General features: G+C 46.9%; 1 protein-coding gene across 7 annotated transcripts in view; it reads left to right on the top strand.

Moving 5' to 3' along the window:
• Positions 1-9,576: 9,576 nt before the first annotated feature.
• SRCIN1 (SRC kinase signaling inhibitor 1) overlaps positions 9,577-13,818 on the top strand; it is a 542,753-nt gene continuing 538,511 nt past the window's right edge. For 5 of the 7 annotated variants that reach the window (XM_088474598.1, XM_088474596.1, XM_088474597.1 and 2 more), the window contains exon 1: positions 9,768-10,041. The gene's annotated coding sequence lies outside the window, so the exon portion shown is untranslated. Of the gene's footprint in view, positions 9,747-9,766; positions 10,042-13,818 lie in introns of those variants that run through there. The other 2 variants (XM_088474595.1, XM_088474594.1) reach the window with 2 other exon arrangements.

Raw genomic sequence — 13,818 nt, 5'->3', positions numbered from 1 at the left:
TAGGGACGCTGAGATGCGACCAGTGCCGCCGGGATGACACTGGCGACGGTGCGCTGGGTTGCGCACTTGGGATGCTGAGATGCGACCATTCCCGCCGGGATGATGCTGGTGACGGTGTGCTGGATTGCGTACTTGGGATGCTGAGATGCGACCAGTGCTGCCGGGATGACACTGGCGACGGTGCACTGGATTGCGCACTTGGGACACAGGGATGCGACCAGTGTCGCCAGGTTGACACAAGCCGCTTGACGCTGACCTGCATCCTGGATGGAGTGCACTCCGCACAGCTGAGATGACACACATGGCTATGGCAGAGATGCACACTGTGCTGCCTCAATGATCAAGCAGCACGCGGCAGATGGTATGTGGACCGTGTCGTCTGGATGAAACAAACGGCAGGGAAATAACTCAACAGACAGGACTCTGGAACTTGACTGACAAACAGGATACTGGAATAACCGGAAGCACGAGAAACTATCACCGGCATGGAGTGAAGGGCTGGCTGGAATTTAACAGAAACAGGGCCCAACCAGAGCAAGCCTCCCTTAACGATAGGCCAGTGTGCACCTAGGCTGTGCACAGACAGGAGAATCAATTAGCGTGCACCTAACACTGCACACAGACAGGCAGTAATTAATGCAGTGCCTCAGGCTGGAAACTGACACCAATATGATCTGCTTAACTCCAGATCCTGACAGTATGTCTCCGCTGCATACCAGCACTCTGAGGTATATCACAGTTCAACAAAGTGCCTGACAATCACACTTCTTCACCGACTTCAATAAATGATGAAAACATCACCTTCACAGCTCTTTGCTCTGCCGGTTGAGCACACTTAAAAAACTGTCTGTCCCTGCTATTATAAAGTAACAACTCAGGCAACAATACAACCTCTTATGCTGGGTACACACTGGCAGATATATTGGCCAATCAGCCAATATATTGTGTGCCCGTTGGCCAGTGTGTACCAGCGATATGTCTGTAAACGATGTCATTCACAGACATATCACATCAGCTGTGCTGCACAGCCGATGGCAGATATATCTGCAAATATATTTGTCCATCGTGCTATGTGTTAACCATCCGTGCGACCCCCGGCCAACGGGACCCGCAGCCTGGTGACAGATGATGGTTGATCAGTGTGTATGAACAACCATCATCTGCAGACATATGTGCAGATCACTCGATTTGCAGATATATCTGTTAGGTGTGTACCCAGCTTTAGTGGTTCTACTTCACCTTATCGCACACTGCAACTCACATAAATCTACAGGACAAAACAGCAGATCGCATCCACCTTCATCTTATGACTTCTAGTAGCTCTTTACTCCCCTAAAGGGAGGAGGCACCATGGGTCTGATTCAGAGTTGAACGCTATGATGATTTTCACACAGTTGAGCGATTATCGTGATCTGCGCATGCGTCACAGCCACATTGCGCACGTGCGGCGAATGAATTGCGACTGAGCTCGCTGTGATGATTCACTCACAATTTGTTGACATGAAGAGACCGTCTTGTGGGTGGTTACAGGGATTTTCGGCCAAAATGCGGGCGTGTCGGGGACGTTTCCTGGGCGTGTATTAGCCAGCATCTGCCATCGTGCACGCAGAGAACAAAGCTCCAGCATCTCAGTTACCACGTCCATTCTGAGTGACCATGGACTCACTTGAGGAGTTGATGTTTTTATGATCTGCATCCAATGCTGCGTTTGTGTACACAGTTGTGGGCAGCTATGCAGGCTCCAGTGGGCATCTCAATACAAATTCCACCGGCTGATGCATTAGCATATTTTAACAATTGCTAAGCATCAAAATTCGCAAATCCGTTCGCATTAGCGTAGCGTACAACTCTGATTCAGTAGCGTACACCTCTGATTCAGGCACTCTGTGCACATTGGAGCCAGAGATGCCAGTGCCCTCTTCACTTATCAGTAAGTTCAATTTAATTTGGGTGATTACACCTATTCTCATGAATCAGCCAAGACCACTCACATACAACCTCCACTGAACTTTAAAAATTAATACTGTTGAGAAAAATCTGTTTTTACATTTTTTGTGAACCTCCCCCCTCATTGTTCCCGTTATCTTATTGTCCCTTTATCTAATCTTCCACCCTAATTTATGGCATTGCTATTCTTTTCTCATTTTGATAAAAAAAGCAAATATGCACTTTGTGAACCATGCATTAGTGGGGACACCAGTTCCTAGTGAATTAATAGTTCTTCTCATAATAAAACAAATTGGTGCATCCCACCAAAACAGTTAAATCCATTGTGTGTAGATATTTCTGGCAAACTGACACGGTGAACAAACTTTTGAAAAAAAGCCCTGCAAAATACATGGTAATCAACTAATCATACATTCCAATATGCATAATTATGTCATGTTTTACAGGTTAACCGCTGTTCACAACCAGAATCAATGTACATTACAATATCTATTCATTTAATTGTCTGCTGCTCCCCGATGAGATTACTGCAATAACACATTTAAGGGTTTGATTCTGAGTCGGACACAGCTGTGTGCTTGTGTGCGTTTTTTGCCGCAGTTGTGTCTGCCACTTTATGCTAATACTAGATAAGCCCTTCCCTGGTGTACATCAGTGCGTCTGAATGTGCAAGGACTGGGACACCCACTTTGTGTGTCTTTAGATGCACCAATCCCGCTTGGAATTTTTAAATATTACGTCGAAGGGAACATATCCTAGACATAGCCCCACACTAGCCTCCATGCCGCCCTGGCCCCATAGACATACACTCCCCACACTACCCCTCATGGTCCCAGAAATATACACTGCCCACCCTACCTCCCTCAAGACACACAGTACCCCCCAGCCCAGGGACATACACTATCCACCCGCCCCATAGCCCCAGGGACATACACTTCTCGCCCAATCTCCCCTGGTCTCATAGATCTAAACTACCCCCGGTCCCAGTGACATAAATATCCCACCATACTCCCCGCACCTAAGACATACAGTACAGCCCTGGCCCAGGGATATACACTAACTACAATACCCCCTCTACCTCTGGTACATACGCTACACACCCTTCCCCCATCCCTCACTGCAGCCCAAACGACATAAATCTGCTCCTCAACCCCAGAGACATACAGCACCCCTCTTGGCTTCCAGAACATAATCTAAACACATAGTGGGTGTTGCCCTTCCTGCAAACATGCTGCATCTCAGCCTCACATGTTGGTTACACTCATGGCCTGATTCAGACCTGCTCGCAAGCGCATAGCGCTCGCACGCGGGTCGACGGTGGCCCAGTGCGCACGCGCGGCGTGCGCGAGCCCCAGAGCGAGCGCAAAAAGCACTCGCTCCGTGGCTCACTACAAAAGGGACGGCTGACGATGTTGATCGACAGCTCGCCCTGTTTTGTAGGCATGGACGGGGGGTGGCTTCACAAATGGAGGCGTTCCCAAGCGAACGCCTGCCGTTTGTGGGCGGCCCCACTGACGTCACCAGTGATGTCAGTGAGAGAGCTTCCGGCTCTATTAGGGCTTTCGGCCACGAGACCCTACCACAAGGGCCTCGTCGCAAGCCTGATGGTCGCGATGGTCTTGACCATCGCGCCCATCATCCTGGCCGCACGCTATAGCTGTGGGTGGCCACCCACAGCTATGCGAGCGGCTAGGAGGCCGCTCCAAAAAAAAACAGCGTCCGCCCTGATTCAGAGCGAACGCACGCTTTTTGCGAGTGCCTCTGAATCAGGCCCTCAGTCCCCAGACACATTTCTGTACAGGAGGATGGGGCGCTGCAACTCCTTGCTATGCCTCTGGCCGGGAGATGGACCACCCTGCATTAGCCTCTATGAGAGTGGTCTGTAGGCTGAATACGGCCCGCAAGGCAAAGGTCCTTCCCGATTCATCCTGCAGCACCTGAGTTGCTACTGTTGCCAGCTCGGGCACCACCGTAAACTACAGCTCCTGACAGCTCTTGTACCGGGAGATAAACAGTGCTCGCTCTTGGGGGCCGAAGACAAGCATGTCAGCAAGTACTGCAGACAGGTCAGTCTTTTGTGAGAGGCTGGGGCAGTTATGTATGTTTTATATTTTTCCTGTGGAGGCTAATGTGTTTTATTTTTTTCTGTGGGGGCCAATGTGTTTTTATTTTTAATTTTTGTGGGGGCCAATGTGTTTTATTTTTTTCTGTAGGGGTCAGTGAGTTTTATTGTTTTCTGTGGGGGGTGGGGGCCAATGTGTTTTATTGTTTTCTGTAGGGGCTGATGCAGGGGCATCTTAACAGAGGAGGGGGCCTGTGTGCACTCCCTGGGCGGGGCCCCCTCCTCTCTCCGAGGTGGCCGGCAGCCGATTGATGCGGCTGGCCAGCCACCGGAGCGTTAGTAGAATCCATGCACAAGAGTGCCCTCGGAGTCTACTGCGCATGCGCAGAACGCAGAGAAAATGGCCGAGGTGGCCATTTTCCGGCGTTCTGTGCATGCACAGTAAACTCTGGCCACTAGAGTGTGCCCGGAGTCTACTGCGCATGCGCAGAACACCAGAAAAATGGCCGCAACGGCCATTTTCCGGTGTTTTAAGCAACGCTGAGACCCGCCGCGGGACCACGGACAGGTAAGTTTAAAATAATATGGGTGCAGGGTGTGTGGTGCGGGGCCCCCCTGGACACATGCTAATACTAGATAAGCCCTTCCCTGGTGTACATCAGTGCGTCTGAATGTGCAAGGACTGGGACGCCCACTTTGTGTGTCTTTAGATGCAACAATCCCACTTGGAATTTTTAAATATTAGGTCGAAGGGAACATATCCTAGACATGGCCCCACACTAGCCTCCATGCCCCCCCTGGTCCCATAGACATACACTCCTCACACTACCCCTCATGGTCCCAGGAATATACACTCCCCACCCTACCTCCCTCAAGACACACAGTACCCCCCAGCCCAGGGACATACACTATCCACCCGCCCCATAGCCCCAGGGACATACACTTCTCGCCCAATCTCCCCTGGTCTCATAGATCTAAACTACCCCCGGTCCCAGTGACATAAATATCCCACCATACTCCCCGCACCTAAGACATACAGTACAGCCCTGGCCCAGGGATATACACTAACTACAATACCCCCTCTACCTCTGGTACATACGCTACACACCCTACCCCCATCCCTCACTGCAGCCCAAACGACATAAATCAGCTTCCCTGCCTGATCCTCAACCCCAGAGACATACAGCACCCCACTTGGCTTCCAGAACATAATCTAAACACATAGTGGGTGTTGCCCTTCCTGCAAACATGCTGCATCTCAGCCTCACATGTTGGTTACACTCATGGCCTGATTCAGACCTGCTCGCAAGCGCATAGCGCTCGCACGCGGGTTGATGGTGGCCCAGTGCGCACGCGCGGCGTGCGCGAGCCCCGGAGCGAGCGCAAAAAAGCACTCGCTCCGTGGCTCACTACAAAAGGGGCGGCTGACGATGTTGATCGACAGCTCGCCCCGTTTTGCAGGCGTGGCCGGGCGGTGGCTTCACAAACGGAGGCGTTCCCAAGCGAACGCCTGCCGTTTGTGGGCGGCCCCACTGACATCACCAGTGATGTCAGTGAGAGAGCTTCCGGCTCTATTAGAGCCAGAAGCTCTTTGGGGCTTTCGACCACTAGACCCTACCACAAGGGCCTCGTCGCAAGCCGGATGGTCGCGATGGTCTTGACCATCGCGCCCATCATCCTGGCCGCACGCTATAGCTGTGGGTGGCCACCCACAGCTATGCGAGCGGCTAGGAGGCCGCTCCAAAAAAATCAGTGTCCGCCCTGATCCAGAGCGAACGCACGCTTTTTGCGAGTGCCTCTGAATCAGGCCCTCAGTCCCCAGACACATTTCTGTACTGGAGGATGGGGCGCTGCAACTCCTTGCTATGCCTCTGGCCGGGAGATGGACCACCCTGCATTAGCCTCTATGAGAGTGGTCTGTAGGCTGAATACGGCCCGCAAGGCAAAGGTCCTTCCCGATTCATCCTGCAGCACCTGAGTTGCTACTGTTGCCAGCTCGGGCACCACCGTAAACTACAGCTCCTGACAGCTCTTGTACCGGGAGATAAACAGTGCTCGCTCTTGGGGGCCGAAGACAAGCATGTCAGCAAGTACTGCAGACAGGTCAGTCTTTTGTGAGAGGCTGGGGCAGTTATGTATGTTTTATATTTTTCCTGTGGGGGCCAATGTGTTTTTATTTTTAATTTCTGTGGGGGCCAATGTGTTTTATTTTTTTCTGTAGGGGTCAGTGTGTTTTATTGTTTTCTGTGGGGGCCAATGTGTTTTATTGTTTTCTGTAGGGGCTGATGCAGGGGCGTCTTAACAGAGGAGGGGGCCTGTGTGCACTCCCTGGGCGGGGCCCCCTCCTCTCTCCGAGGTGGCCGGCAGCCGACTGATGCGGCTGGCCAGCCACCGGAGCGTTAGTAGAATCCATGCACAAGAGTGCGCTCGGAGTCTACTGCGCATGCACAGAACGCCGAGAAAATGGCCGAGGCGGCCATTTTCCGGCGTTCTGTGCATGCACAGTAAACTCTGGGCACTAGAGTGTACCCGGAGTCTACTGCGCATGCGCAGAACACCGCAAAAATGGCCGCGACGGCCATTTTCCGGTGTTTTAAGCAACGCTGAGACCCGCCGCGGGACCACGGACAGGTAAGTTTAAAATAATATGGGTGCAGGGTGTGTGGTGCGGGGCCCCCCTGGACACAGGGGCCCGTGTGCCCCGCACACACTGCACCCATTGTAGATATGCCACTGGGCTGATGTGTTTTATGGTTTCTGACCGGGCCAGTGTGTTGTTTTTTTTTTTGTAGGGGCCAGTGTGTTTTATTGTTTTCTGTAGGTGCCAATGTGTTTTTTTTTTCTGTTGGGGCCAAAGAGTGTGTTTTTCCCTGTGAGGGCCAAAGTGTTTTATTTTTTTCTTGTGTGATGTTTTTCGTCTCCGAATGCATCTGTGTCTGAGTTGCACCATTCAGAGAAAGTGGACGTCTCTGTTCTTGCATATTTGGACACATGGATGTACCTGGGAAGGGCAATGTAGCAGCATTAGCATAAAGTCGCAGATGCAACTGCAGCAAAAGATGCAAGGAACGGCGCAACTGTGTCCAACTCAGAATCAGGCCCTGAGGAGGGATTCCGTCCCCTTCGACCTCACACCCTCAACAGACAGCTGCTTCCACACCCCCATTACAGCTGCTTCCATAAATTTCCTGGGCTGGTTTTACATCCCAATCCATATATATATATATATATATATATATATATATATATATATATATATATATATATATATATATATATGTAGAATGGATGGTGGTGGAAGGCACTCAGAGATCAGTCAAATAATTAAGACAGAAACTGACTGTAATAATACAGACAGTCGCTGTCGACTGATAGATCTCTGAGTGCCTTCCACCACCATCCATATATATATATATATGTATATTTATCTTTATTGGTCCACTTACACATTCATAAAACACACAATTTTTGATCACACAATTATTTTAGTAGGGATCGGAATTAACCAGCCATGACACCTACTTTATTTCCATGTGAAATTGCTATAGTCTCAGTACATATCTCCCCAAATCACACTGCTAGACATGATGCAGTGTTCTCTTTATGATGCAATACCTTTTTCATCACTGGATACAACTACAATTTTGTTTATAAAAAAAAAAAATAGAAAACACATTGCTTATATCTGGATGTATAGTAGAATGTTGATATAAAATATAAATGGTCATACATATGTCTACTCTAAGGGGTATATTTACTACAGTGAGAGTTTTTATAAATGGAGATGTTGCCCATAGAAACCAGATTCTAGCTATTATCTTCTAGAGGTGCAAGTAGATGTTAAGTAGAATCTGATTGGTTACTATGGGTAACATCTCCATTTCTAAAAATTCTCACTTTACTAAATGCTTACGTAGTTTATAAAATGGATGTATTCATTTTTACATTTCAGTATGTTCTCTAACTTTGCTTCTTGTAGTATATAGTTTCTATTGGGTTTTTTTTAGATTTGCAGTGTGCAATTGTGCATTCTTTCCAAAGACGCTTTTACATTTTCCAGGAGGTATTTTCAGAGATGCTGAAAAAGGGGGGTAGCACAGAGGCGTCACTAGGGTTGGTGTCACCCGGTACTGTAATGCATGGTGACACCCCCCCCCCCCCCACAAAAAAAAAATCGGGACCATGGAGCGCAGTTCCACGAACTCTTCCCCCTTACCAGTCCAGCAGTCACACTGTGCTCCTCACGGAATGCCAGGCGCACTCGGCAGGCGTGTCGATGCCACGCCCGATATTCTGGGTAGCAATGCTTAAAGTGGTCCTAGAGATGTGGTGGAACGACCCCCCCCCCCCCTCCCCCCGGCGATTTATCAATAAAAGGACAGTGTGCTCCTAAGGCATGTAGCGCAAAAAGGGGCGTGATCTTGAAAGAAAGGGACATGGCCATACAATACTATCCCTAATTAAAATTACGCCACACAGTAGCACAATCTTATCCACATTACACCGCACATAGTGCTAGAGATTCACATTACACCATAAAGTAGTGTCCCTTATTTATGTTCTGACACACAGGAGTGCCCATTTCACACAATGACCACATTATTGACACTTATACACAATGCCCACAGTAGTAGTGCCCCTTATTCAATGCCCCCAGTAATAGTGTCCATTATGCAGTTTCCCCTTTAGTAATACCCCTTTATGCAATGCCCCCTGTAGTTGTGCCCAATATGCAGTGCTTCCTGTATTAGAACCCATTATGCAATGCCTCCTATATTAAAGCCCATTATGCAATGCTTCCTGTATTAGAGCCCCTGATGCTGTGCCCCCAGTAGCTCCCCTTATGCAGTGCCCCCTATAGTGCCCTTATACAGTACCCCAGTAGTGCCCTTATACAGTACCCATAGTAGCACCCCCTATACAGTGCTCCCTATAGTGCCCTTATACAGTACCCCAGTAGCACCCCTTATACAGTGCCCCCTATAGTGCCCTTACACAGTACCCCCAGTAGCACCCCTAATACAGTGCCCTTATACAGTACCCCAGTAGCACCCCTTATACAGTGCCCCCTATAGTGCCCTTATACAGTACCCCAGTAGCACCCCTTATACAGTGCTCCCTATAGTGCCCTTATACAGTACCCCAGTAGCACCCCTTATACAGTGCCCCCTATAGTGCCCTTATACAGTACCCCAGTAGTGCCCTTATACAGTACCCCGCAGGAGCTCCCCTTATGCAGTGCCCCCAGACAGTAGTGCCCCATATGCTGTGCCTTCCATAATGCCCTTATACTGTGCCCCCTATACAGTACCCCCAGTAGTGCCCCCAGAACACCCCCAGTAATGCCCCTTATGCTGTGCCCCCTCCCCTGTGCAATACTTACTTACCTATCTTCAGGATGTCCAGTCCAGGCTGGCTTCCACCAGGAGGGTTCCGGGCGCGCACCTCCTTCTTCCTCATGCCGCGCGAGTGATGACGTCACCGCGGCCGGCGTCCAGAGCCACACACAGGCACATAGAAATGCTCTGTGCCTGTCTGTGGCTCTGGACGCCGGCCGCGGAGAGAGAACTAAGTCACTCCCGGCGGCGGCGGCAGAGTGCAGGACCTCGGAGGAAGGGGGTGTGCTGGCAGCAGGTGCGGCCCGCGGGTCTGTATGCTGCTGTTTTTGGTGTCACCCCCTTGAAGGGTGACACCCGATGCGGGCCGCACCCCCCTTCTGACGCCACTGGGGTGACAGGTACTAATCGCCTTGACCATGGGGCTCAGCGGGGGCCTGGGCCAGCTGTTGAGAAGTTGAGACAAATACCCCCCTTGCAGGCACACACATAGTATTCTCCATTATTGTTTTCAGAGGGGGCGTGGCTACACCTCCTAGACTTGGTCACGCCCCCCCCGTATCTCCCGGCCCCGCCATTTGTCTTGACGGCTCTCTAGGCATTTTTTTTTCAGAAAAGTACACTAAAATGTATTTATACATTATGTCAGCACCAACCAAGAAGAGTGTGTGTGTTTCTGGATTAGCAGTTCTTGTGGTACGTACATATGCCAGCTTTTTGCAATATTTACCTATGAGAGATACAAAAGGTTGCTGTAGGGAGAGCTGAGACTGCCAGCAGCCAGCTTGAAACCAATATGTAGCATTCACTCTCTTCTCATCCCTTTTCTGAGGAGAGTGCTGTAGACTCCTCCAGCCATGTGAGGATGCCGTCCTCCCCCCGAGGATATAATGTGTGCGCCTCAGCTGCAAGAATGAGAAAGTCTGAGAGTGTAAATAGCATCTCGATTTAGCACACTTCACTGCCTTTCCCTGCCTGGACGCAGATCAATATTCAGCAGCCTCTCTCTGGCTGCATGGCAATCTGGAAGTGGCTGTAAATTTGGCTTGATCATCCTGAAGAAAATATTACACTGTACATGTAAATAAACAATATGTACTCTGCGATACAATGTGTAAACAAGCCTGTTTGTTTTGTTTTACCTAGTGCCAGTTTATATCAAACCAGTGTTAACCTATGACTGCCATAGGTGTGCAATGCTATTCAAGTACACTTTTTGGTCCTGTAGGTTAAAGAAAAATGATAAAGCAAAATGCAATTAAATATTGTGTGTATTTGACTAGTGTATGAATCACAATTTTGTTGTGCAGATGCATTGTCGTTGGGAAAGGAAGCAAGGTAATTGGGTGTTAATTGTAGAGTTTATCAAACTTATTTTGAATATCAGTATTCGTAGTGCTTAGCATGGGCACCTGCATTTTCTTTTTACCGCATGGTACTACAAGTCTCAGCATGGTAGCACCTCTTATGTTTAAAATGAGGGTGTGCAGTCCAAGCCCCTCCCCTCCTTTAATCTATAATTGAGCGATATAGTTGCTTTTTCCCATTGAGCTGTAATTCCATGGCCATTGTATTAGTAGCACATACAGTTTGCCTATTGATTATATTTTTAGTTGTTAGAGTGATTGTTTCTTACATATGTAATATTCGAGACTTGCAAACTCATTAAAAAAAATGACTGGACTGTGTTGAATATGTTTTGACATTCATCTTGTCAGGTCTTTTTTTCAATTTGCTCTCAGTATGTATTTTACTGGTGGAGTTGAACATAATCCAAAGAAATATAGGTAAAGTGTCAACAGCACAACGGTCATATTCTTTATGTATTATGTATTCGTCTATGTCCAGTGATAAAATAAAGACAAGGATGCTGCATGCAGAAAACGCTGTTATAATAAGCAGCAAAAAACATCTGTGTGCAATGTACTGATTTACTAATGTGATGTCTGCATAAATTAGAACTCCCAATAGACAGGGTTTTGCATAGTAATACTGATGCCTCTGGCGGTCACTAAAATTGTCGCTTTATCTTCCCTTACACAAAGTACCATAAACATTTTGTATACAAGCAGTTTTACTTTAGGGCATTTCCACACAAACTGCAGGGGAAATGATGCTGGCATCATGTTGTTGCATTAACCTACATACCATGTCATTGCCGACTGTGTGGACAGTTTAGGGAACATCAATGGATCACCCCAGGTAAAGCACCTTGTAGTTGAGTCCCTAATCATAATAAGATAGAACCTACTAACTTAGAGTTCTGCAGCAACAAAAGCATTTACATTTGTTCCCTACATTTTGTTGTTCACCCCCAAACCAAAAGCCTAACAAAGTCCAAAAGACTGTTTCTGTGCAACAACCCATGCAACTCCACCCACACAGTGCCCGCACCCTTCCTTGTACCCTTCTTTACAAGCTTTTTTTAATTTTTCTATCCTGGAAAATCTATATTTTTTTTAATTGTTTTGATGTTTTGTCTTAAAATTTGCTACTTTTTTTTGTCCACTAATTATTTATTAACAGTTATTTATAAACATTTATTTATAGATCGCACACACAATCTATGAAGGAAATTCAATTGCATTCATTGCAGTGATGCTCGGCTGCGCACTTATCAGCCATATATGTTAGGGCCGTCATATAAAAAATGGTAATACCAGCAGGCGCGATGTGCCGTTCCGGAACGGCACATTGCATCCATTGCACTGAATTGAATCCCTCCCCCTTATTCCCTGCAACATGTACACGCAAGTGTTATTTTCTTTTTGTCAAAGCCACTTAACGTACAAGTATGGTTTTGGAGTGCTGTAGGAAACACAGAAGTCAGACTAATGTCCCCTTGCCGCTTAATGGGTGTGATGGGGGGACAGGGCATTTGCACTTAGCATAAGTTTTCTGTGGGCCTGTTGACACCATACTTACAACCTTATTGCATGTAAAAGAGACTTTAACTAGACATAAGCGATTTGGTTTTGACTTTTTGGATCTCTGTTATTGGCTATCCAAAACATGTGAAAGCCAGACAGCCAATAAAATGCCGTATTTGAGATCCAAACTTAACTGAGTAAAGCCAAACAGCTTAATCTGAAAATACATTTTGTTGTGTTTCTTGCACAATGTTTTACAATTTGTGTATATCACAAAGCCATGATTAATCAGAAGAGTATTTAGAAATGGTTTGCTGAATACAGCCATGTTTATGGGGAGTTCATACCATGCCCAACTCATTCGCTAAGTAAAAAACTAGTTGATTGGTTGGAATGAAAATCTGGAAGGTATGAAAGCAAATGACAATCAGCAATTTGCTCCTAAACGCCGGAAAATGGACAAGAACTGTTGTTTGAACAAATTGTTTAGATCAAACATTTAACAAACTTGCCTGAACGACCATTTTCATCTGTTTTCTGGCATTTAGGAGCAAATTGCTGATCATCAGTTACACCCATACGTTACCAGATTTTCATTCCAACCAATCAACTAGTTGGCTGGTTGGACAGAAAAACTTTACATGTGTATGCAGCTTAACACACTCTTTTGTAAGCACTCTGTCTGGTCATGCTCCACTCTGTGCGCCACTCTGCCTCTGCTCCGTCCTGCCCTCTCTCTGTTAAATATCCCTGATTCGCCGATTCCAATAATTTTTTTAGTTGGAATCGTCGAGTCAAGAATTTTTAACATGCTGTATTTTGCTCATTCCCCAGCGGTTCGCCAATCGATGTCCGATGATCAGCGTTTTTTGATCAGAACAGGGAATCAGCCTGTAGATGTATGGCCCGCATACGTTTTACCAGCATAACTTTGCCAGACCTTCTGAAATGAATATAGAGATTACATATGTTAATATAAAATGAACAGAGAAAGGTATCTCTACTATCACTGTGGTATCTTTGCGCTCAGTATATTACAGTACAGTAAGACCCACGCAGTATCAAGATGGCAGCTCACAGTCAGCAAGATGATATTTTAGAATTTGGAAATCTTTTTAAATTATCAATTTCTCACTTTAAAATATATGAATACTGTAGGTCAACATAACAAAGTCGCTACAAAGATGAACATTTGATTCCCTTCAAGGGATACATGGCTGTTCTCAGTGAATTAGCTGGTATTTTAGGCGTAGGGGCACTTGATAGCAGGTCGGTTTGTATTACTTCTTCATAGAGAATTACAATCAGGAACTACTCTTTATATTCTGTATGGTTCTACGGTATTTAGATAGGCAAATAATGTTACTTCTCTGTATCTGCAGTTATAGTACATATAGAAAACTACAGTAAATATAATGGAGTATTTTTATATTTGTATATAATATATAAAAAGTTCCTCCCTTTTTAAGCCTAATGCCTGTCAAAGCTGTATTTCATTGCTATAATGCACATTATCATTTGCCAAATCTGTTAGGACATTACTCTCTTCCAGCCCACGGTAAATTATGATATTTATTGCCTATCCATTTCAAATTAATTTCCT

Source organism: Taudactylus pleione, unplaced genomic scaffold (assembly GCF_031769625.1).
Source record: "Taudactylus pleione unplaced genomic scaffold, aTauple2 ptg000155l, whole genome shotgun sequence".
NCBI classification, from domain to species: Eukaryota; Metazoa; Chordata; class Amphibia; order Anura; family Myobatrachidae; genus Taudactylus; species Taudactylus pleione.
Note: the sequence above shows the minus strand (reverse complement) of the source record. Positions and strands in the feature narration are given on the sequence as shown.